The 24,942-nt window shown below is 36.1% G+C and overlaps 1 protein-coding gene across 4 annotated transcripts in view; it reads right to left on the bottom strand.

Annotated features, from left to right (window-relative positions):
* Positions 1 to 24,942, bottom strand: part of CACNB4 (calcium voltage-gated channel auxiliary subunit beta 4) — a 339,488-nt gene that overhangs the window by 94,088 nt on the left and 220,458 nt on the right. The window lies entirely within an intron of this gene.

Below are 24,942 nucleotides of genomic sequence, written 5' to 3'. Positions count from 1 at the left end.
ATATCTTTAATGGGAGATTATTAAGTCTTTGTATATAGAATCTTAAAGGCAATACTACTTCCCTCCATGATTCCATCTCCCTAGACTCTAATGAAATAGCAAAACTTAAGAGAAAGCAGATTGGAAAGCATAAGGTCAGTCTTGGCTTTGACATGATTTCCTTTCACAAATGGCTGCCCCCTTCTCCACTCAAAAAGTACTCAAGCAAATAATAAAAATGAATACCTAGACCAAAGGGAAAGAAAGTCAAAATGACATGTCTTAATGTAGATGCACACTTGGTTTGAAATGAAAATGCTATGAACAGCTTAATTGCCACAGAATCACTGGCCAGTGATGCTTTCCACTTCTAAAAATTTGTTGTTGCTGTTTAAAGAAAGGTGGGATATCTATCTTGAGTCTTGGTATTGTCATCATTAGTAATAAACAATGCATGAAGAACTCTGCTAAATAATGTAGCTCCATTAGGAATAGGAAAGTAAGTTGATGACTATCAGTTAGGGAATGGATGATTAAATATGGTACATGAATAAAATGGAATATTATTGTTCCATAAGAACAATGAGCAGGCTGATTTCAGAAAAGCCTGGAAAGACTCACATGAACTGATGCTAAGTAACACAAGCAGAATCAAGAGGATATTGTACACAACAACAAGATGAACAATGAGGTGATTCAAAGCAATTCCAATAGATTTGTGATGAAAAGAACTATCTGCATCCAGAAAGGACTATGAAAACTGACTGTGGATCAAAGCATAGTATTTTCACCTCTTTGTTGTTGTTGTTAGATTGTTTTTTTTTGTTTTTTTCTTTCTCCTGTTTTTTTATCTGATTTTTTTCTTGTTCATCATGATGAATATGGAAATATATTTAAAGGAATTGCACACATTTTATCTATATTGGTTTGATTGCTATCTTTAGGAGGAGGTAGGGGAGAGAGAAGGAGAAAAATTTGGAACATAAGGTTTTGCAAAGGTGAATGTTGAAAAAATATTTACATATATTTGGAAAAATAAAATACTCTTCGTTTAAAAAACTTATGTGGCCCCAAACATGCACCAGACGTTTTCTGTCCTTGATGGACTTATCATTCAGGTAGGAACACAGGATAAGTATATAGAAAAATAAGTAAAAATATAAGATGAGGAAGCATTGGCTAACTGGCAAAGAAGAACTATGCACAGTAATGCTACAGAGTTCAGAAGAATAACGCATCATTAAGAGATATAGCTATGAGAGAAGACTTGTGAGAGAAAGAAGGACTTGAGTGACATCAGCCATAAAGTACAGAGGGCATTTCAGGCAAGGAAAAAATGAAATGAGTAAAAGCATGGAATTAGGACAGATGATCATTGGATCCTTGGAATTAGCTCTGGAAGGGGCCTTCCAGATCACATATCCTGCTCATTTTATATATCAGCCATCTGGCTGATTCAAATCTGAATTCAGACACTTAATACTCGCTAGTTGTGTAGGCAAATCACTGAGTCCCAATTGCCTTACCAAAAAACAATGTTAGAAAGCTGAAGCCATAGTAGTTAAATGAAACATACATAGTGAATGGTAGAACTATAATTCAGACCCAAGATCTTTGATTTCAAATCCAATAACAATTCTACAACACCATTAAGTAGTCGAAACCCTCCACTTAGCAGAAGAGGAAATTTAGGCTCAGAGAAATTAAAGGACTATTCCCACACAGACTGACATCATTTGTCAGAGTCAGGATTTGAATCCTGTTATACTGTCTCCAAATCTACTTCTACAATATCATCTGTGCCAAATGAGAAAAAAGAGTAAAACAAGATGATCTACTTTTTTTTCCTATATGTGGCTCTTCTTTTCTGTGAAATAAGCTTGAGTCCCATAATTCATTATGAAGGTTCCACCTTCATCCAGTAATCTTTATTTTCCATTCAGTATTCAGTTCTTTTACCACAAATCAGAAACACAAATCTTTTTGGAGGAAATATTTACTTTTCTTCTTTCAAATAATGACAATGCACAAGGAAAAAAAATAGCTTCAGATACGAACTAAATGTCTCAGATACTCTTCCACAGTTAAAATATCCCAAGAATGGTAACCTGAGAATTTTCTATTAGTGAATTAGCTAGGTATAAATGTTCATGTAGGCTAAGAATACTTCCATTAGGTCAGTCTATATATTCTAACTGGAAAAAAAAAAAACAGAGGACAAATAGAGTTAATTGGCAGAGAAGAAAGCAAATAGTAAAGAAAAATGCTCTAAGTTGATTTCTCAAAGTGGTACACATGTGGATCAAAGCAAGCACTTGATCTTTTTAATGACATTGCCATGCTTTTCTTTTGAAATATAGCCCGACACTGAGGGTTAGAAATAAAGCCATAGGAGGAGATTCAAGATGAAAAGAGCATCCAATATTGTGTGTGTTTGTGTGTGTGTGTGTGTGTGTGTGTGTGTGTGTGTGTGTGACAGAGACAGAGAGATAGAGAGAAGCCTGAACAAGAAAAATACAGAAGGGAAAAGCACAAACGAGACTAGAAGGGAATCTAACTTTGAAGTGACTTTTAGATAGAAGATATGCAAAATTAAGTCTCCTCAGACACCAAAGGCACTAAAAAAAAAGAAAAGAAGGATTTCAATTGTTATGTATTTTAGAAATTTATAAAATTATTGGGAAAACTCTAGGAAGAAAAGTGATTATCTTGATTGCTTTGGAAAGTATGGAGGTAGGTGGCACTGAGTTACAGCCAATAGAATATTTTTGTGGAAAAAAAAATCAACTTTGGGATTAGGGCTAAAAATAAAGAGGAAAAAAAAAACAACCCTTTATTTTGAATAAAGAAATAGTTCAAAAAAACACTGAGATACCTGAATATAATAGATGCTCAAACTATAGGAACTATAAGATTCTTCCCAGTTTCCTTAGCTCAACACAGTCATGAATAAAGAAGAGCTCTAGTTCCATAAATGAAGTAAAACAAAAAACTGAAAGCAGAGACAGAAGAGTTACAAATTATAAAAATATTAAAAATACATAAACAGTAGCTAAAAAGGTATGATTATTTATTTATTCATTCAACAAATATTTATTTAGCATTTACCATAAGTAGGTCACTCTAGTAAGCATTGTTAAAGATACAAAGATAAAAATGAATAGTTTGGTTAAGATCAGCACAAATATATAATATGGTGAGTTCATTGAGAGGCAAAATCATATTTTCATGAAATAGTAATATAATGTCTTTGAGGATAGAGGCTGTTTCTTTTGTCTTCATGGAACCAGCACCTAGCATACTATTAGGCACACAGTGGGTGCTTCTCACATGCTTGATTGATTATTTACTGCAACCTGGAGGGATCACAGAAGATTTTGGTGAGGAAATGACATGAGGGGCAGTTTAACAATATCTTTCAAGTATCTGATGGTAATCAGTGAGAATGAAAAAGAGGTTGTTAACTTAGCATGGAAAGTCTCTCCCATTAAACTTTTACCTCTTTAAAAACAGAATATCTTTAAACTTTTTTTAAATCCTCAGGACTAAACACAGTGACTGGCACACAGGAGGAACTTAATAAATGTTTACTAACTGAATGATGAATTTCCTGATTGTGAAGGCTATTAAACATTCCAATCAGTTTCTGAGGAAGGTTATGGAACTGTATGCTCTAGGAGTCTTTGCAAAAACTTATCTTTGTGTAATGATGTAAGGATGTTTCTTGTCTACATGAAGGGAATGATTGATTGGAGTTCCTTCTAGCTGTGTGTGTGTGTGTGTGTGTGTGTGTGTGTGTGTGTGTGTGTGTATTTGTATATACAATACATGAAAATGTGTATAGGAATTATAGAGAGCAGAATGATATTTTACTAATTTTTTATTCTATTCATATTCAAAAAAGGGTCTCTTTAGAGACAACTGGGAAAAATACTTAGACAAATAAAAAGGAACATGGGTATAAAAAAGGCAATTAGAGAAAAACATGGAGAGAAGAAGAATTCTGGATAAGTTTTCAGATTAACTTGTCCGTCTTTTTTAAAATTGCCTTTCTGCTATTCAATGCTGAAGTAAGTCAATTCAATTCAAACAAAGTTAAGTGCCTACATTTGGAATATATAGGATATTGGAGTAAAGGGAAAGAGATCAAAGATGTTAAAATTGTTTCAGGCTTTATCAATACCAAAAAAAGTGACTATGAGACTATAACAACTCCCAACCTACGCTCCCACTCTCCTGATTACACAAAAACTTAATAAGAGTTATGTAGACATAAACTGATAACATATTTGATGAAGATATTAGTACAGAATAAATAGACTTTCTCAAGTTACATTCAATAATGGGCTACATCATTCTCATCTCACAATTAACTGAAATATGTAGAGATATTAGAACTTATTTTGATCATTTGCTGATTACCAAAAAAATCATTTGATACAGCACAACAAAGGGCAGAGAGGTAGCACAGTGGATAGAGGCCTGAGTGTGGAGTCAAGAGATCCTGAGTTGAAGTTCAATCTCAGGTGCTTCTAGTTGTGTGACATTAAGCAAGTCACTTAACTCTGTTTGCCTTACTTTCCTCATTTGTAAAACAAGCTGGACAAAGAAATGGCAGACCACACCAGTATCTTTGCCAAGTAAATCTCAAAAAGGAATCATAAAGAGTCAGAAATGACTAAACAACAAAACAGTGAAGCAAGATACTTCTTTTACAAGATGTTACCCCATCCATACATCAAAATCAGTTAGGATTCCTTGAAATGAGTCCATGAGCCCTAATAATGAAAATAGATATGAGACAGTGAGAGGTTTGTTTGCCAAAGGTGTCTTCCACAGTGAGAGGGCAAAGTGCAAAACCCATACTGAGGATGGATTTCCAGTAGATACTGATATCAGTCCTTCAGAAAATTTTATTTGCTGATGATGTATTGCTTTTTGCACCAAAGCTCATAACATTACAGAGCTCCATGAAGAGATCTATAGTTACTCAAAGGAGTTTGGTCTATTCATACAAACAGCAAAGATAGTTTGGATGGAAAGTATATATTGACTAGATTGCAATATGTATTTGGATGGACAGTCTATTGAGTTTGATCAGCAAACTATATATTTGGGACAGACTATAGAAAGGGAACAATGAGCTGGGCCCAGAGTTCAAAAGAAGGAGATGTAACATTCAATCTAGCTTTCTGGAAATCCTCCAGAAGGGCCTTGGTTTCAGCAGGGTAGTCACCATGAGGATGGACAAGAATAGAGTCCAAGATATTGTAACCTATTTAACATGTATAGGACTGCTTGCCATCTGGGGGAGGGGGTGGAGGGAGGGAGGGGAAAAATCAGAACAGAAGTGAGTGCAAGGGATAATGTTGTAAAAAATTACCCTGGCATGGGTTCTGTCAATAAAAAGTTATTTAAAAAGTTATATAAAAAAAAAGAATAGAGTCCAGAGTCTTTATTGTCTCCTTCACAGTCTGTGTCTGTCATAGTCTAACCCAGTCTCAGTCTGAGCCTGTCTCTTCTAGCAGTCTGCCAGTCTGCCAGTTTCAATCAGTCTCAGTCTGTCTGACTTTGTCCCCAATTCTCTCAGCCCTTAAATGCCCTGTTACAATTATATCATTACAGTATACTGAGTATAAGCCAATCTAGAGTGATTATATCATTATATCAAACTAAAGTGATTATATCATTATATTATACTAGATATTTGTGAACTAGAGAACCATTATTTCATCAATTCCACTGAGTTAATACCTTGTTTCAAATATACTTCTCCAGAGTTCTGGCATTCTACAAGGAGAGAATGATTTAGACAGAAATTGCAAAGTTCTTTTGCTAACTAAAAGTTTTCATATTTTCATATACTGACGTTTATTGGTGTTAATTTTATGGCAGCAAGATGGGGAATAGCATTATCTCTGAAACTTTAGACAAATATCCCAGAGGACCAGGAAGAGACATATAGGAGGTTATAAATAGGTTGTAGCATAAAACCAATGAGTAATTCTGAAGGAGAAGAGTAAAAGGCATCATCAAACAAGAGCATGACAAGAGAAAAAGATAGGCTGGCCATGTGACAGGTTGTTGTTTAATTGAATCCAATTCCTCATGGTCCCATTTGGAGTTTCCTTGGCAAAAATACTGGAGTTGTTTGCCATTTCCTCCTCCAGCTTATTTTACAAATGAAGAAACTGGGGCAATAGTGTTAAATGACTTGTCCAGAGTTACATAGCTAGGTAAGTGTCTGAGGCCAGATTTGCATTCAAGAAGATTAGGACTTCAGGTCCAGCACTCTATACACTATATCAATTAGCTACTCCCATGTGGCAGGATCAGAATATAAAAGGTGGACAACCCGAGCATTCCACTGGTCCTCTTGTGATATTGAGAGAATAGTGGAAGGCCTTCAGCACTTTGGATGGACCAACCTGGTTCAAGCTTTTGGGAGAACATGGACAAGAGATTCACAGGATGGGCAACAATGGATGGATGGATCATTATCCACAGGAAACTCCTGAAGGGATGAGATCATAGATTCATTTCAGTATTTAAATAGAATGCAGAAGATAATTTGCTAGGGTTTTCATTATTTCATTCTTTCTTCAGAGTAGTTGGGATATATTGTTTCCCCTCCCTTTGTGTTCTCTTGGCACTCTCTCTATGGAGAATTAGTAATAACTATAAAAATAAACAAATAATTTATAACAAGTAATTATAACACCTCAGAAAGTAAGGAAGCTATTAAATTAGACCAATTTATTTAGCCCTTATCTGAAGACAAAGAAAAAAAATGGAAATGTCCTTATAGTTAAAGTAAGACTAAAATTTTTCTGCTTGACATATTTTCCTGTGATAGACAAGAATTTATCATTATAAGTGGGGATAATACAATTAGTTGACATGGCTGCATAGGATTCAAATAAGAACTTAGGGAAATGATAGTGGTATCAAAAGGGCTAACATTTGGGAAGGCATAGTTCCCCCCAATCTTCCAAGGAGTATCTTAGCTATAACTCCTCCCCCTAACTATACCCCTAGGCCTCTACTCCTGGACTTCCTGGGTCCAGCCTTTCCTCACACCTGCTTGGATTTTCCCCAAAATAAGCCTGCTGGCTTGAGGTCATAAATCCCTTTATCAAAATGCCAACATCAGCTCAGAATCACCAGAGGATACATCATGTACAAGCTTCCTCTCTACTATATTTCATCAATGGAACATGCAACTCTTATCCTTTCCACCCCCTATCCTACTTTGCTCTCTCCACCATTCTTTCTATAACCTTCCTTTTTTATGAACAAACTACTCTTGATCCCATATTCCTTTCACCCTAGCTTTCTCATGAAGGCATTGCAAGTGTTGCTTTGGTGCATAATACAGGACTGATTATTTCTTCTCCCATAACCAATTACACTCAAGGCCAAGAAAAGGAACTGCACGAATAGCTTCCCAATATCACTTTCAAACCCTCCAACAGCTACAATCCATCAGCATAGAGACCACAAGTGGTCAATACCTAGCTCCTTCAGAAATCTTCAATCTCAAACTCCAGTGACCTCTTTTAGGTCTAACTCAATTGTGACCATCAAATGTTAACTTTCTCCTCAATTCATTGCCTCAGATAGCAGAATTCCAGATTATGGCATAGTACAGAATCATAGTATTTAGAGAGCTCCTCAAAGCTAGCAAGTACATCCTCCTTGTGTTATTAATGGATACTGAGTCCCCAAAAATGTACTGACTTATCTAAGGAAACATGACTAGTAAGAACATATAATTCAAATCTAAGGCATCTACTGTACCTTCTTTTAGGTCAGCAAATTTGATTTATTATTACTATGTTTTCTATTACACCTGCTAGATGGTGCAACTGAGCAACCACTAGACCTGGAGTCAGGCAGACTCCACTTCCTGAGTTCAAATCTGACTTCAGGTCCTTAATAAGCTGTGTGATCTAGATGAGTTCACTTAACTCTGTTTGCCTCAATTTTCTCATCTGGAAAATGTTGGAAAAGGAAATGGCAAACCACTGCAAGAAAATCCCAAATGAGGTCATGGAGAGTTGGACACAATTGAAATTCCCAAATGGGGTCATGGAGATTCAGACACAACTGAAAAACAAATAAACAACAAAATTATAGTGTACTCTTAGCAGGATGCTAAGGTAATAATTGTTCATTCATAAATTTAAAGGATTATCTAGAACCAAAACAGGAAGCCAAAATACTAAATAAAGTATTGCTTAACCTAACTACAGGATTTCAAGTAGAGTTACCACATTTCTGTACTGCTGCAACATGAGGCAATTTAACCATGGTCTTGGACTCATCAGCTCTCCTTAATGAGCATCTAATTTCTACAAAAGATAAATACATAATTAAATGGATATTTTTAGAAACATGTTTGCGTTTGTCTGATTATTGAGAAAACTACTTACCAGCCGGTAGGCTACATCTTCCCTTTTTTAAAGCAGATGCTTTAGTAAGGAGTTAGCTAGGACACAGGAATAATAATGATGTGATGCCAACAAATGTTCACAGATATTTATTATGCCAGGATGATGATTACACACCCCACTTGAATCTTCAGGGATAGATATAATTATCTGCTATGGAAAAATGAAAATTTAAGGCTAAAAAACATGGTTGCCTCCAGTTTGAATTTTGACAAAAGAGATGGATTGTATTTGGTTGGGCTTCAGTGGACAAAATTTGGCAAATGTTGGAGGTAGAGATGGGAGGAAGTGACTACCTGAGAGTATCTTTGAGCAAACTAGAGAGACCTAAAATGTCTGAGTGACAACCAGAACATGTCCTTGATTGATTATGCAAGACAGAACTCAACTCCCAACCAACTCATTCTCCCTCCTGCAGATGACAACAAAAAAAGTCAGTCACAAAGCCATTTTGCAATGAATTGTGATTTCAGAATTAAATGCCTTGTAATTAGTTTCTTCTATATGTTTGGTAATCTTATTAAGACAACTCATTAGGTGTCACAGCAATTTGGAAATTACTAGGTATCAGAACATGTTTTTTCCTTGGTGAATAATTGTTAGGAAACAGAACTTGTTCTATTTGTTCTAAGACCTCATTTTATGTCCCCTTTTTTGTTGTGTTAAGCTTATTATTGCCTTAACTAGATATCCATAAATCCAACTTGATTTGAAACAGTGCAAGATTTATTTTAAAAAATTAGTCAAGAGACAATGAAGATCTAAACTAGATAGTAACAGTGGAAATATGGAGAAGGAAATAAATTTGAGGATCATTTTAGAAGTAGAATCTGCAAATTTGAACAACTTAAAAGGTATTAAGAGACAAGGGAGAGGGAGGAATCAAAAACAATATTAAGTTTTCAGCTTTAATGAATTGGGATAAAAAAGAATCAGGAAGAAGCACAGATTTCTGATATAAAATAATGGGTCCGGCTGAGATTGATGTGTTGAGACAAGAAGATGGAGGAAAGCAATTTTCTGCATTTTTTTGCTGTTCTTCTACCACCCCATAAATGTAGATAAGCATTTCCCAAGGTTTTGTCCTTGGTTTTCTTTTTTTCTTTTCTCCATTTTCTCTTTTATAGAGCTTTTCTCCATCTTCTTGTCTCAATGATCATCCCAAATCTTTTGGGGGTGGTAGGGAGTGTGTGTGAGTGTGTGTGTATGTGTATTTTTTATCCCTGACCTCTTTCCCAAATTCTCAATTCCTATTTGCTGCTACCTACTGGACATCTTTCCTGTCTATCCCACCAACACATCAATCTCAGCCAGACACATTATTTTATATCAGAAATCTGTGCTTCTTCCATCTAGTATATTATTTTTCAAAATCCCTTTTCTCTCAGACCATAGGATGGTTAATGACAGAACAAAGAGGTAGATTAGATGTAGTTGAGTCTGCCTGTTTTTTTAAAAAAATCTTTGAACATTTCCCTCAATTTGAATTCTATATGTTCCAAAACATCTTCTTTCCTTGTTGTCACTCCTGGAGTTCAGGAACCTTTTGGAGATAGAATCAATCCTTCTTTTCAGATTCTTTCACTCTTTCTTGCTACAATTTTAGCTCATAACTCCATTTATATGTTTCAAAGAACTTTTTTTTAAAAACAAATCATTAATAATGGAGAAGAGATAGAGACATGGATAAAATTGTTTGGAGATGTTTTGGAACATAAAGAAATCATTCACAATGACTTAGACCAGTGATTTACACACTTTAGTGGCAGTATGGCAAATTTCCTCTTTGGCTGTCAAGCCTTGGGGAAATATTAGGATAACTCTGGAAGTACATTTTAAACAAGACCATCATTACCATACTGTTCATTAGCAATGCTTCAAGTAAGTTAAGCCAACTAGCCTTTACTAAGCACTTCCTATGTGGACAGCTATGGGGATAGCTATTTGGTTTAGTGGATAGAGTGCTGAGCCTGGATTCAGAAAGGCCTCAGTTCAGATCCAACCTTAGATACTTACTGGTCTTGGACTAGCTACCTAATCTCTGTTTTCCTTAGTCCAATGGAGAATAAAATGACAAACCACTCAAGTCTCTTTGTCAAGAAAACCCCACTATAAAATAGTCCATAGAGTCACAAAAAGTCAGACACAATTGAATAAAAAACACCAATATGCCAGCCACCATGTAGAATTCTATGGATACCAAAAAAAAAAGCAATAAATAGGCCATACTCTCAAAAAGCTTATATCCTAATTAGGGAGGAAACATGTACATAATTATGTACAAGGAAGATATATACAGGATAGATTGGAGATTCTCATCAGAGAAAAGGCACTAATACTAAAAGAGATCAAGAAGGGATTCTTGTAGAAAGTGGACTTTTACTTGCGACTTGGAGGAAGCTAAGTAAGGCAGGAGGCAAGGGCAAAAAAGGAGAAAGCTCCAGCAATGAGAGGCAGTCAGTGAAAATACCCAGAGTCAAGAGATGAAGTTCTTGTATGATGAATAACAAGGAAATGAGTGTTCTTAGATCAAAGAGAACATAGGGATGAATAAGATGTAAGATAATTAGAGAGGTAGCAGGGGATTAGGTTAGGAAAGCTTCTGAGTACTCTATAGTATATTTTACATTTGATCCTAAAGGTGATAGGGAGACACTGGAATTTATTAAGAAGGAGAGTAACATGGTCAAACGTAGGCTTTGCGTGGGTCAAACCTAGGCTTTGCATGGGTCAATCCAACAGCTGAATAAAGGATGAATTGGAGAGACTTCAGGCAGCGAAGTCCATTTATAAGATTATGTAATACTCTAAGTATGAGATGATGAGGACTTACAGCAGGGTGAGAAGAGAGTGTATCTGAATGATGTTACAAAGCTAAAATCAATGGAAATTAACACTGTATAGGGAGGGTGAAAGAGTAAAGAATCAAGGATGACACTCAGATTACAAACCTGGATGAATAGGAAGATGATGGTACATTTGACAGTAATAGAGAAGTTCAGGTGAGGGAAGGCATAGAACCTAACAAAGTCAGGAGACAAACTCTTCTATTAATTTCCTTCACAACTTTGGGCAAGTAATTTTACCTCCCTAATACTTAGTTCCCTCACCTGTAAGGAAACATGTTTGTACTTCAATCAATCAAAACCATTTCTTAAATGTCTACCATGTGCTAAGCATTGTATTAGGGCTTGTGATACAGAGACAGGAATGAAACAGTCTCTGCTCCCAAGGAATTCTCCATCAAGACAAACAACATGAACATGTAGAATTATTTGGAGAATAAATATAGTATAGTTTAGGGAGGAAGAGCTCTAATGGTTAATGGGATCAAAAAATACTTTATGTAGGAGAAAGTGGTCTTGAACTAAGTCTGGAAGAAAAGAGGGTATTGTTCTATAAGAGACAGAGGAGAGAAAGGAATATATTACAGATAGGACTGAGGTAATGCAAAGGTACTCAGACAGGAGATGAAATGTTTTATGCAAAATACAGAAATGATGACATTAGATTAGATTAAGTAAATGAAATGGTAATAACATATAATAAGGCTGGAAAGGTAGATTGGGGCTAGTTTGTGAAGGGATTTGAAGGCCAGACAGGGTTTACATTTTATCCTACAGGTAACAGGGAGTCACTGGAGTTTGTTGAATGGGGCAATAGTGACATTATCATACCTGCACATATGGTATGATAATGAAAGAGAAGAGAGTCTCCTAGGTGGAGTTGAAGTAGAAGATGGATGACCCCTGATTAGGTATGCTAAGTTCCTTTTTGAGTATGGGTTAAACTAGATGGTCACTGAGCTCACTTCCATTTCTCACATTCTGCAATACCAGCTGATCTTGAAATTCCTTTCGAGCTCTAAATATATGATCTTATTTGATTTGTTTGGTAACTGAAAGATACTGCAAGTTTCTGAGCAGAGCAATGACCATCAGAATTCTGCTTACATAAGCATATAAGAGATATTGGAGGATAGAGAAACAGGAGGCTGATGGCTACTATCACTGCTGAGATAGAATATAAATGAGGACAGTAAAAGCAAAAAAGGCTAAGGATGGAAGAGATGTTATTGAGGCAGAAACAATAAGGCTTGATGAAGTGGTTGATGAGGAAGAGGAAAGAGTCAAAGATGACTCAGAGATTATGAGTGGGTGAAAACTCAAAATGAGGGAATAGTGATGCCATTTAGTTAAATAAGGACTTTCTCTGGAGAAAGGATTGGTAATCACATCCATATAATAGCATTATAAGGTTAGGGAAGAAAGGGTTTTTTTGGTTTGTTTTTTTTTTTGGTGGAAAAGAAGGATGATGGCTGTCAATGGTGGTAGTGATGCTGAAGATATTGGACAGAATGAAACATCAATTTCACATAATACAGAAGACTTTTTGAGCACAGTGCCCATCATTTAAATGGAAGTAATTAACCTGGGATCTTTTTTTTTTAATCCAGTAGTATTTCATTATGTGACTTGTAATCCCATATTTTCTTTATGCACTTAAAATATTATTATGAGAAGTCCATAGATTTCATCTGCCAGACTGCCAGATAGTTCCATGACACAAAAAATTAAGAATTCCCAATATAAAGAAATGCACATTTGTAGAGGGTCATAGACAGTGGGGGAACTCTGGGTGAGATATAAGACTCTTCAGCCCAACAATGTTTGGTTTGGCTCCCCATCTTCCCTAAGGGCTCTCAGCTTTCCTGAGAAGTCAGGGGGTGGTGACAATCTGTGTTGTGATTGAAGTAGAGTGATACCAGGTGGCAAACTACATACAATAGCAAGTTGTTTATGTGATCCTACATGTGCCCAGTATTGTTTTGGTTACATAAGGGTATTAGGATATATAAAGGAAGAAGACCTTGGAATAAATGGACTCCATATTTCCACCACCCTCAGGAGTCTCACCTCATTATTCCTCCATTAAGACGGTATGTTTTCACCACCCTGGCGTGGGGGCTCTAGAAAGCAGGACACAACACACATTGATAGATAATGTGCATGTGTATACAAACATATACAAGTATATCTGCATATAATATACTGCCAATGTGGTTTTAGACACACACACACACATCTAGGAGAATGTTGAGTGTACCTATTCAGCCATCTACATTCCTGTTTCAAAGGAAGTACTCTGAATGGATCCTAGTGAGACTTGGAAGGTTCCCAACATCAAGGGCATAAGAAAGAGATAATCAATGAATGACTGGCTTGAAACAGAAGCACAGAATACATTTTTCATTTCTTTCTTTTGTCACCCTAATCCTCAGATCTTGAGAACATTAGAGACCCTGAAGCCTCACTATAATAGCATTCTCAAGGTCTGTACTTTGAGATTTTGTTACAAGGAACTATATTTTAACAATATTGATCTATTAACTCCTATTTGCATATAGTAAACCTCTGTTATTCCAAATTCCTTACTATAGTGGGCAGTATTATAGACAGACTCCAGTAAATCTCTGTTATTCCAAATTCCTTACTATAGTGAGCAGTATTATAGGCAGACTCCGGTATGCTACTATGTAAGGGTTTTATTTTTTTAAAGTTTATAGTTAAAATAATTCCTTGTGTCTAGGTAGGCAGGGCAGTGAGGAAATCACAATTTGAGGACTTCACAAATTAGCACCATTGTCCTGAACAATAAAAGCAAAGAGTGGACCTAAATTTTGAGATGCTTTTTGGAGAAACCCTGTAACTGGCTATCCACCTTTCCAATTCCAATTCCCAGCCTATGAACTGATAATGGCATTCCTTAGGAAGGTTTGTATGTGTAGTTCTATGTATTCTCATTCACGCAACTCAAGAGATGGGAGAAATAGTGTCAAAGCCATAAAAATCTTAGGAGAAGATAAAACAACATAACTCAACCTTCTGAATAGAGGAGGGATTTCTTTGAATATTTTGAAAACCAGCTTTCTAGAGAAAAAAGGGCAATTTCTGGGCAGTTTTGCTTCTTGGAAAGAAGAGAATCTATGTGACCTTAGAATTAAAGGAACAGGAAGGGACTAACCCTTGACATAGAAAAGCTAAAACTTAGACTTTGTCTTCTATTAGTACCATAAATTAGTACCATTAGTAAATTGGGGGCTGGAGGAGCGGAGAAGGCTGTCCCAAATTCATTTTCTTTCTGGGGGAGTATAAATCCTTAGATTAAGGAAGATGGTCTGTATTGCTCCCTCTGATGGAAGATGAAACATTAAGTAGAGGGAAAGATTTATACTGACTATTGTTGGAAAATTGAATAATCTATGCTATTTCACATTTTCAATGTCATGAAATAAAGACTGTCCTATAATTGATACATATTATTTCCTCAAATACTTGCATAATAATTAGGGTCCTTTTACTCACATCTGTGGAGACTTAGACAGTAGTAGAAGCAAACTGGAATCAAAGGAAGATGATTGGTTACAGATCCCTGGCCAACCCAAGATTATAGCCTGAAGATGAAGATACTGCTTATTCATTTTCAAAGTTCCAGATGCTACTCACTTACAATATCCAGGGCAAAGAATGAAAGTACATTATCTATAAAAGTCTCCAAAAAGAGCCTTCTATTACTCAGGAAAACATAAAATCCTTGAGAATAAAAAATACTCTTTTTCCTTTGTTCCCAATAGCCTGCAAAGTATCATATACATAGTAGGTGCTTAATAAGTATTCACTGAAGAGGCTCAACAACTTTGTTCAGTAAGTAATGGAGCATAATTCATGTGCTCCTTGAGAATCTATGAGAAATACCGTCTGTTCCTTCATGCTTCTTGAGATCTTGGAGAGAATTATAGCTTTTGTGTAGCAAGGGATTTGAGAGACCATTTAATACAACTCTGTCATTTTGTAGATGAGGAAACTGAGACTTGAAAGGTTATAGATTCGCCTAAGATCATATGGACAATAAAGAAGGAGAATTTGCATCCATATTCTCTGACTCCAGAGTCCGGGTTCTTTTCATTGTACAGTACATCACTGATTACACATCAAGAGGAATTGCACTCAAATGATATAAAATCAAGCCTTTTAAAAAAAAATGTGCATGAGGTTCACCACTGAAAACAAAAATGAAGAAAAATGTCACTGTTTATATTATAGTAGAATTTCACTAAGATTTAGCATAATAAGCCTGCAATCTGTTAAGTTACTGGCATAACACATGCATTATCTATGTTCTATGTGTACACACACACACACACACACACACACACACACACAATATTTTACTCAATTACAAAGCCAGAAACTAGGGAGTTCTGCACATCAATTTACAAAGGGGCATTTAAGGATAGAGCATAATCAGTAATACCTGAATTTTTAGAATTAAGTCAGATCTTTGGGGACATGATATGAACTCACTGCATCTGATGATGGCCATATAGTTCCCATTAAGGATAATGAGAACATAAATTAAGAATATATTGAACCTCTATCAGAACTTAAAGCTTTGTCTTTTGATGTTCCATTCTGCTCTATCCTCCTCACAATAATTATAAGCTCCAATATTTCTCCTCTTAAAAAAAATTACAGAAGACATACCAATATTGACATTAGTTATTGTTAGGAGGAGGAATGGTTAGGTGCCTGATACATTGGAAAGAGCATCGTATTGAGTCTAGGTTCAAGTTCTAATCATTGTGTGTCCCTGACTAAATCATTTAGATTCTATGAATCAATTTTCTCATCTGCAAAAGTATGTGTGTGGGGGCAATCAATACTACAGAATTGTTGTAAAGGTCAAATGAAATAATATATATTAAAATACTTTGCCAGTTACAAAATGTAATAGAAACATGAGCTATGATTACATCATTTGTAAGGATTAATTAAGGCATTTCTGAGAAGCAATCTGAGAGCTTCTGAAAAGACATTGTGACAAGGTTGTTGCAAGAATCAAATGAGATGAAATATATAAATCACTTTTCAATTTTTAAAGTAGCAGATAAATGTAAGGTATTTTTATTCATAACGATATTGTTATCTTCTATTGTCTCCCTACTGCATACCTAACCCCAAAGTAGCACTGACTTAGAGAGAAGGGCACATCTAAGTTCAAATCTAGGTTCTGATGCTTAATAGGAGTTTGACCCTGATCAAGTCACTTAATGGTTGTCTGCCTCAGTTTCCTCAACTCTAAAATGGGGATAATAATAGCGCCTATCTCCCAGGGTTGTTGTAGATGCATTTATCATAGTATCCAGCGCATAATAGGTGGTAAATAAATTCTTCTTCCCTCCCATTCTTCCTTCCTTCTCCCATGCCATGCCTAACCTAACCAAGAGAAATGTGGCCACTAAGTTATTGTTTCAAATTGGACAAATCACTTAATCTCTCTGATTGCTAATTTTCTCTACTCTGGAGATATAAATGACAGTGCTTGTACTTTTTACTTTAGTCTTGTGAGGAAAGCACAATAGATACTATGAATCACTATGAGATATATGACTGTGATCTATTATTAAAATAGTATTGAGAAACATCCATGATTTCCTTAGGATGAGCACACACTCTGCTGATATGAATGTAACTCCTCCACACCACAGTTGATGGTTTCATAGGATGTTCTGACAAAATAATTCATCACCTAATGACAAACCTTTTGGAGGGACAGCTGACACATTGGACAACAATATAAAAAAAATCTGACTTCCATCTCCCAAATTTCTCTATTACTGCCTAATGTAACACCATTTTCCCAGTAACCCAGGTTTGCAAATTAGATGTTTTGGTTTTGGTGGAAAAATAAATAAATGAAAAGAAAAAAAGAATCCAAGATCATTGCCATGTTGCAGCAAGATTATGAAATAGATTTTAGTAGGTGACTGCTGTTCTTTTATTTTTAAAGCTCCTGGTAGGGAGTAGATTTTCATAATATCCTTTTAAAATTTGGACCTCAGAGGAGACATCAAAAAATTTAGATATTTAGGCTACAGCCAAAATGAACTTTGAGTTAGAAAGTAGTATTAGTAATGGGTCAGCTAAAGGGACATACCTTCTTAGTTCTAATTGGATATCTTTGGAGCAGGAACAACACAGCATGAATGGAAAATGGAAATTCATCAAGCACGGGGCAAGCAATAGGCCAAGCACTGGGGACTCAAATATAAAGACAGTCTCTGAGTTCAAGAAGCTTATACTAAAAAGAAGAAGATGACACACATGGTGGAGTGATGGCCAAAGAGGAGCACTTAAGTCCAGAGAATTACAAGGATGCTAAACAGAACCAAAAGGGACTCATTCCATCCAAGAATAGTGGCAATTTTGACTGGATCATGGTTCATAGTTTTAAGACTGGCGAGGACTTAGAGAAGAAATTGAGGGAAAAAGAATAAGGAGAAACATGGTTGAGGCTTTCTTAAAGTCACCAATTAGTATTCTAATTTCCATGAGGAATTTTAATTCTTAGAATTTCCTTTGGCTAAACTTGAAAAAGCCATCTATATTTTTTGGTTCTCTTTTCATTCAGTTCAAAGCACTCTGTAATCTGGATTTTGTCCTTATTATTCAACTGAAACTACTCTTTCCAGAATTTTTGTTGGTGGTATTCTGTCATTTTTCAATTATATCCTGCTCTTCCTGATTCCATTTAAGGTTTTCTTGGCAAAGAGATTGGAGTGGTTCACCATTTCTTTCTCCAACTCATTTTACACATGAGGAAAGTAAAGCAAATAGAATTAAGGGAATAGCCCAGGGTCACACAGTTATTAAATGTCTAAGGCCAGATTTGAACTCAGGTATTCCTGACTATACACCTGACACTCTATCCACTGTGCCACATATACATAATGAAACACATACATATATGTGTATATAGCATTTTACAAATTTTAAGGTACTATATAGAAGTTAGTTGTTTTTAGCATTATTCTTTCCCTCAATTCTTATGCCTGATGGAGGAGAGAATGGCAGGTGGAAATAGGACAAAAATAATTGAAAACAGGCAACCAGATCAACATTCTCATGTGCCCAAAGAAGATTAAATAATTGCTTATTAATGCAGGATGTTCCAAAAGAGTCAGTGTAATTTTAAAATACTAAAGCTTAAAATAATAGTGGCTAATATTTATATAGCATTTACTATTTGTCAGGAACTATGCTAAGAACTTTACAATTATCTCATCTGATACAACAACTCTTCAAGATGGTATGATAATAGCACTTATATCATACCCTTTTTACAGATGAGGAAACTGAGGCAAAGAGAGGTTAACTAACTTGCCCAAAGTCATATAGTTAATGAGTATCTAAGACTAGATTTTAATTTAGATGTTTTGGATTCCAGATCTAGTGCCCTAGACATTGAGTTATCTAGCTGCACTGACTTTTGGGATACCCCATAAAAATGTGCTTTAAAGTTTATATATACATGTATATATTTATATATGTATATAAATATACACATGTACATGCACATATATGTTGGAATCCTTACTAACTGCTAAGTAGTTAGAGTTGATCTAATCTTACAAAAAGATGTTTTGGGCAGAACCTGAAACAAGGTACTAAGTAGAACTACCCATAATCCCTCTCTCTGGAAGGAGCATAAATAGGCCAATGGGCCAGAGTGCTGGAGAGAGGAAGACGCTACAAGTCGAGATTTCACCGGAATGACATGAAGAGTTGGAGCTGGCTGGAGGCTGAAGACAGCAGAGGCAGAGGCTGAAGGACCAGACCTTTGGATTTAAAGACATTTGGAGAGAGCTCTTGGAACCAAGCAGAGAGATAGGCCTCTAAGCTAACTGGGCTAGAAGAAAAAGCTCACAGCACATATATATATAATATTATTTCAATACTGCTTCAATACAGCATCATGAAATAAGTAAATGCATTATCATCACCTTATTATAAATGAAGAAACTGAAAAGGAGAAAGATTAAGTAACCTGGTCATGATCCCATATATTGTCATCCATGACAAACAGCATCCAATTCAGACCTGCTTATTTTCAGGCTGGATACTTTTGTAGTAAAACATTAGGCATTTCCTTTAAAAGTCAATGCTCTTAACTTGTATTTTCTTATAAGAATTAGCACTGAGTAGATATCCCTGAAGCCTGGGTGGAGCAGACCAGACCTTAAGACATGAAGTTACATCATTCTGGATTTGCTCCCAAAATACTCACCTAGGAGAGTTGGGAGATAACAGAGAAGGAAATGACACTGAGTCACTGTGAAGGTCACCACACAGCAGTTTTTCTTCTCCCGCAACCAGTGTATCCATGATCTCATCAATGTAGAATAATGCTTTCCAACCCATATAGGCTTTCTCACCTTATGCAATTTCAGTCCCTCCCTCCTACACAGAGATCAACTCCTAACATTGGATACCTTTCTTTAGGGCTGTTAACATTCTATTGGTACCAGAGCCTTTTATCTTTGTTGCTTGTTTTATTACTGACCCATCTCCTTTTCTGATTGTACATTTCACATATCTCAGTTCACTTTTTTACAATAAAGTCATTGTTTGTTAATATGCTTCAATTTATTTGTGTCTTACATGCATTATAATTTTGGTTTCACCAAAATTTCACTACATTTAAATGAAAATTTTCAGCTATTCAAAATACATAATAGAAATTGGGAAGAAAAATGGTGCCTAGGATAGAGCTAGCATTTAATGATGCAGCTTCTTTCTCCCAACCCTTATATGAGGTGACTCAGTCTCTCCTTTCCCTAATCCTTAGGGATGTTGTTGGTTAGTTTTTTATTCCGAGGGAGACAAAACTGTCTCAGGTAGCTTCTGAGTTACTTAAAAGTATAAAGAGTTCCAGCCATGTTAAGGCAGACTTAGTGAACTTCCTTCCTTGCTTGTTTCTTTCCTTTCTTCCTTCCTTCCAAGTAGCTAGCAAGTAAGAGAGTACAGGTTAGATCCAGCTCTTCTGATTCTCAGATCCAATGGCCTTTTTAGTTCATTTGTGCTGAGCAAGCTGCAGTAATGACTTTTACCCTGAAAATTCTACCAAGTGGTCTAAGTTCTTGGAAATCTATTTGGTCTGTTCCATGGAAGTTATCTTTGATCCTCAAATATTCAGGGCACTTGTAATATGCAAAAAACCATTCATTCCTAATAGTCAAGGCCCTCATCATCAGCATTCATCATCAGTCTACACCCTTGCTTGCCATTAGCCAAAGCACTGACAAGACCCACTGGATACAGTTGTCCTAAAGACCTGATGGGTTTGCCACCTACCCCGGCTAGGACCTAAATCTATGTAAACAACCTTAAAGCCAATATATATTCCCAAATAGCCCCACTGTATTGAGTCAAATGTACATGTGCTTTTCAAGAAAAGATCTGCATTGATGGCAAGTTATATTCAAGTTGAATGCTTGACACTTAACCTTCAACACCCTGAAGAATGAAAAATTAACTTCAGAAAAGCCTCAATTTAAGAAATCTTAAAATAGATTGCACAAAACTAGAGAAAAAGTGTAATGGACCGAGGCTCGAGTTGATGCACTGAGATCCTAAGCACGTGAGGCTAAATAGTAATATATAAGCTTGGAGAAAGAATGGCCCCCGCCCACTCTTTGTGCAAGTCCTGATGTGTTGTATAGGAAATGTCATAGGGACAATTTTGGTGGGTGGAGGCAGAGGGGCGGGGAGAGAGGCTAGGTTCCTGTCCCAGCCGCTCACTTTACTATCGCCATCCCCCTTCACCTCCACAAAGAATAAAGATCGAGGATTTTCCCTTAACCTGAATTCCTGACTCTGGCTGATTTTAAAATACACAGTTTTAAAATACGTGGTCATCACAAAAAAGAGTATCTTGGGAAAGAAGCATGGAATGCAGAGATGATAAAGGTATTCTGTTTACTAGAATATGGATTTCTACACTATTTTGCCACTTTTTCCTGTCTTTACACATTCAAAGAATTGATTGCAACTTGGGCTTTTCCTTGTGTGTCTAGGTTTTTCCCTACTTCTTTCTATCCATCCCTACTAGCTTAGGTAACACTAGTTGCAATGTGTTAATTGTCTTATAGTACCTTACCCTAAGGCAGCCAGATGATACAATAAATAGATCACTGGACTTGAAACCAGGAAGATCTAAGTTCAAATGTGGTTATAGATACTTATTGGCTGTATGACCTTGGGAAAGTCACTTAACCACTGCCTGTCTCAGTTTTCTCATCTGTAAAATGAAGATAATGATAGCACTAGCCTCATAAACTTTTAAGGATCAGGTGATAATATTTTTCAAAGCATTTTATAAACTTCAAAGTGTTATATAAATTCTAGTTATTATTATTGCTCTGAAGGGATGAGAGATTAAAAGAAACTAAAATACTTAACCTCCAACTTTACAAATGTTGCTAATGGATACTAATATAGAATTTTCTGTGTATGTACACCTATACACACACACACACACACACACACACACACACACACACACACACGATACTTGAAAAGTAAATCTCTCCATTTGCCACTAAAGGAGACCTCTCTGGTCTCCTCTACAACTGATTCCTCAATTCCCTGTCTTCCTTCTCGCCTGGATTCAGGGCTAGTCACAAACCCCTAAGGAATCAGGATTCATGATAAACTGGGGAAGAGGGAAAGGCAATAACTTCCTAAGGCTTTTCTTCCCTTTATTTTAACCTAGTGCTACTTCTGCTGTCTTTCATCTGTTCTCATTTAGCATTCTTTTATATTCCCAACTTACCTCCTTCCTACTTCCAAGTCCCATTTTGCTTTCTACTCTGGCCTCAACATAAATATCCAGGATAGCTTGGTTCATATTTCAGATCTTTGTATTGAAAGACCCCATTAGTACCTATAATTTTCTCTACTAGGTTTAATTTTAAAAAGAAATGAGATCTTCATGTCCAAAGTAAAAGTGAAACAGAAGGGACAAAAATGAAAAAGAAAGTCACTGAGGAGATACCCTAAGATGGAAAAGTAGCCCCAATAGGGATTTATCCCAGCAAGAAGCTGCTAAAAAAAAAAAAAAAAAAAAAAACAAACAAACAAACAAACAAACAAACAAAAAAAACCCCTCCATTTCCTTTCCTACCAACTTCTTAGCTTAGTGTCTCAGCTGAAGAGAGAGGTCAAATCTTACTACATTTTACAATAGAAATAATGCTAACTAGATGGCTAGATTCTATAAGTAATATTAATAGTACAATATTAAATTTCAAATAAATCAAATGAAAAAGGTTGTTTTGGCTGACCTAGAGAGTTAGCTACTACATAGAACTTTTTTTTAAATAAAGGAAAAGACTTTCAAACCTCTAAAAAAATCAAAATAATTTATAAAAAAGAATCATAAAATGCAGACATATTGCAATGCATTCCCCCCCGCCCCCCAACAAACATATATTTGGTTTCAAAGGTTTACAGGGTGCTCATTGTCTTCTCCCTCTGATGACTTTCCTTGATAGAGAGAGAGGGAAATAAGAGTCACTCTCTCAGACAGCCTAATTAGCCTAGTCTGGAGCCAATTCTCATTAGTGGCTGCCACTGATAGCCGCTTGACCAACTCAGGCCAGTCCTTCCTGACACTGACAAATAGACCTAAACCAATGACCCCCCCCCCCTTCCACCAGGAGCACAAAGATAAAGCATGCCTCTCTTGGCCCAATTCATGTTGATCTGACCGAGAAGTCTAGTAAAGGAAGAAATTAATACACTGTAGGAGGCAGATCTCTCCTTGAGGGTACAAAGTTCTCTATCAGCATCCTCAATGTGAAATCACACAAGGCCTGTCATGTATTTCATAGCAAGTTGGAAAAAAAAGTAGAACAAAAGTTATACAGGAGACCAGACCATCAGATCTTAGACTTACACTAAAAATTTCTGGATGGTATATACCAAATAAGCATCACAACCCAGTCACAGGGTATAAAGATACTTATGGCTGTCTGCCCCGCTTTGAGGACCTAACCCCTAACCCCTGAAACACCAAGGCTGTAATATCCAATTATTTAAAAGCTGAGGACTATGGGGTATGGCTTCAGAACTGAACCTTGATTCCTAGTTTATCTCTTGTGGAATTCTGGTCACTGAAAAAAAATGGGCTGTTTTAACAAAAGCTATACAACTAATAGTGACTATAATTTGTACAAGGAAGTTCCAACCCTTCAGTGGCCCTCAAATAGCTAGACTCCACAATGGTAAGATCACTGATCCTGAAGTAGGAAGATCTGAGGTCAAATCCAACTTCATATACTTACTAATTATGTGACCTTTGGGTAAGTCCCTTAACCTCTAACTGCCTCAGTTTCCTCAACTGTAAAATGAGGAATGATAACAATAGCACCTACATGCCAAGGATGTTGTGAAGATCAAATGAGAAACTAGTTTTAAAGTGCTTTGAACAATGCTGACACATAGTAGGCACTTAATAAATGCTGTTTTTTTTTTTCTTTTCCAGGTCTTGGTTTTGGTCCTGATCCATCCAAATTAATGATTCTCTTGCCCTATTAAGGTGGGACCAACAAACCCTTCCCACATTTTCTTATTTTAATGTTTGCATTGATTGGGTGCAACCCTTTCCCTACAAATCCCCAAGATGGGAAAATCAAGTGATCCTGATCTGGCCAGTTTAGGTCATACTGGTGAACTGAATTAAAAAAGAAAAACCTTTTCATAGTTAGGAGATAATATCATAAATTAATCCCGATTTGTTTTTAAAGCACTTTATGGTGAACTCTGTTGCTGATGGAAATTTAATATATTTTGCTCTATTTTTTGTAGTGGTGTGGTTTTTAAAAATTAACTGTCAAAAATGGATGAAGTTAATGTAAATATTAGAATTTACTAATAAGTCTGAAGAATTACAGGGTATAAAATGAGTCTTAGAGCTAGAAGGAACTTAAAAATCATTTAGTCCAGAGGGTTCTTGGGGGAATCAATAACTTTTTCTTTTTCTTTTTTTTTCCCCCAAAGGCAATTGGGATTAAGTGATTTGCCCAGGGTCACAGCTAGGAAGTATTAAGTATCTGAGTCCAAATTTGAACTCAGGTCCTCTTCACTTCAGGGCTGGTACTCTACCCACTGCACCACCTAGCTGCCCCCAGGAGCTGTAACTTTAAAAAATATTTGGAAAACTATATTTCAATATAATTGATTTTCTTTGTAATTCCATGTATTTTGTTCTATGCATTTAGAAACATTACTCAGAGAATGGAATAAGAGGTTTCCCAGACTGTCAAAGGAATCTAGGACACACAAAAAAGAATCCTGTTGCAGTCTAGTCTGCTTGACTTATACATAAGGAAGATTGGAGAAATGTTGGTAATAAATGGCAGGTGCAAGACTCCATTCTAGATCTTCAGAACCCCAAAGTCAGAGATCTCTACTATTTTATGGCTACATCTCATATCAATATTACGTGAAAAAGTAATTCCCTAAATTATTATTGTTCATCCTCTAATCATAATTGCCTCTTATCAGGCTGACATTTTTTGATATTGATATTTTATGTAATTAACTTAGAAGTGACTATTGCCACTGACCATAATGTTTTTGGTTGTTTCAGCAGGTTAGTTTTATTT

Source organism: Antechinus flavipes, chromosome 3 (assembly GCF_016432865.1).
Source record: "Antechinus flavipes isolate AdamAnt ecotype Samford, QLD, Australia chromosome 3, AdamAnt_v2, whole genome shotgun sequence".
Lineage (NCBI taxonomy): Eukaryota > Metazoa > Chordata > Mammalia > Dasyuromorphia > Dasyuridae > Antechinus > Antechinus flavipes.
The sequence above is the reverse complement of the archived record's forward strand: the minus strand, read 5'-3'. Positions and strand labels throughout refer to the sequence as shown.